Raw genomic sequence first — 1,698 nt, 5'->3', positions numbered from 1 at the left:
TAGCTTTTAGATTCAATTTAGCTATTGTTGAGTTTTAGTTTTGCTTTTAGCTAATCACTTTATTTCGGTTGCCTGAATAAGATTAAATTGTGATAATTTTAGTACTTAACAAAAGTTGGTACAAGTCTCTATGGGATCGATACTCTACTTACCATTATATTACTTGTTAACGATACATGCACTTTCCTGATAAATTCGACAAGAAGTTTTTGATGTTGTTGCTGGGGTATTGTTTTCTTACTTTTTGCTAATATTATTACCAAGCAATCTTAGTCCTAATTCAAACTTTGTGTTTTTTTTTTAATTTTCAAGTACTTTTAGTCATTGTATGCAAAGAGTAAGAAGTTTGAAGATTGTTCCCTTTGACATAGAAATCCAAAAGATTTTTTAAAAACTTTAGAGAGAAAATTCACAAGCTTCAACTCACATCAAAATAATGGTAGAACAATAAGGAGAAGAGAATAAATCTTTGAGAGAATATGTTGTTCCTTTTGTGCAAGGCTTTCAATTAAGCATCCGAAGACCTACCACACAAGCTAATAACTTTAAGATCAAGCCAACAATCATTCAGATGATTTAGACTTCTGTGTAATTTGGAAAACTTCCCAATGATGATCAGAATGCTCAAGTTGTGAATTTTTTAGAGATTCGCAATACATTCAAGCATAATAGGGTCATTGATGATGCTATTAAACTAAGACTCATTCTTTTTTCATTGAAAGACAAGGCAAAGAGTTGGTTGGATTCACTTTCTATTGATTCCATTACTACTTGGGATGATTTGGCTGAGAAGTTTTTAGCTAAGTTCTTTCCACCAACTAAGACAGCAAAGATGAGGAATAACATCACATCATTCATGCAACTGGATTCAGAGTAGCTGTATGAGGCTTGGGAGAGATACAAGGATCTATTCAGAAGATGTCCTCATCATGGGTTACTTAAATGGCTACAGGTATAGACTTTTTATAATAGGTTGTTGGGTTCAATTAGAATTCCTATTGATGCTATAACAGGTGGAGCACTCATGGCAAAATCTTTTGATGAGGCATATGATTTATTGAAGGAGATGGCTTCTAATAATTATGAATGACCATATGAGTTATTGGTGCTTAAGAAAGTTGTTGGTATTCATGACTTGGATGTAATTAATGATTCGACCGCACAAGTAGTTGCTTTAAGTAAAAAATTTGATACTTTAGGAGGTTATGTTGTTCAGAGCCCATTTGTGACTTGTGACTTGTGTGGAGAAAGGCATCCTAGTTACCATTGCTCAATTACTTTTGAATTAGTGCAGTTTGTTAGAAACTTCTATAGGCAGTAAAACAATCCATATTCTAACAACTATAATCTTGGTTGGAGGAATCACCTTAACTATTCATGGAGAAACAATCAAGGATCTTCATAACAGCAAAGCCAAATTTTCCTCTTAGATTTCCACCTCAAGTTAAAGCTCCTATGCTTAAGAAAAAGCCATCTATGGAAGAGTTATTCGTGTAATACATGACAAAGACTAATTCTCTCATTTATTGTCAAGTAGCATCACTAAGGAATCTTAAGACACAATAGGTTAGCTTGCCAATACCATTAGCAATAGGCCTCAAGGAACCTTACCAAGTGACACTAAAGCTAATCTTGGAAAAGAAAGTAAAGGGCATTGTAAGCTAACCACCCTTAGAAGTAGAAAGGAAATAGATAGGA

General features: G+C 33.7%; 1 non-coding gene across 1 annotated transcript; it reads right to left on the bottom strand.

The window, feature by feature from the left end:
- Nucleotides 1-829: 829 nt before the first annotated feature.
- LOC149526973 (small nucleolar RNA R71) lies at nucleotides 830-936 on the bottom strand. Its single transcript, XR_016351447.1, has one exon. It is a non-coding gene; the product is annotated as a small nucleolar RNA R71 (small nucleolar RNA).
- Between the last annotated feature and the right edge of the window lie 762 nt (nucleotides 937-1,698).

The sequence above is a fragment of the Theobroma umbraticum genome, unplaced genomic scaffold, assembly GCF_002168275.2.
Source record: "Theobroma umbraticum cultivar Fairchild unplaced genomic scaffold, ASM216827v3 scaffold_67.0, whole genome shotgun sequence".
Lineage (NCBI taxonomy): Eukaryota > Viridiplantae > Streptophyta > Magnoliopsida > Malvales > Malvaceae > Theobroma > Theobroma umbraticum.
The sequence above is the reverse complement of the archived record's forward strand: the minus strand, read 5'-3'. Positions and strand labels throughout refer to the sequence as shown.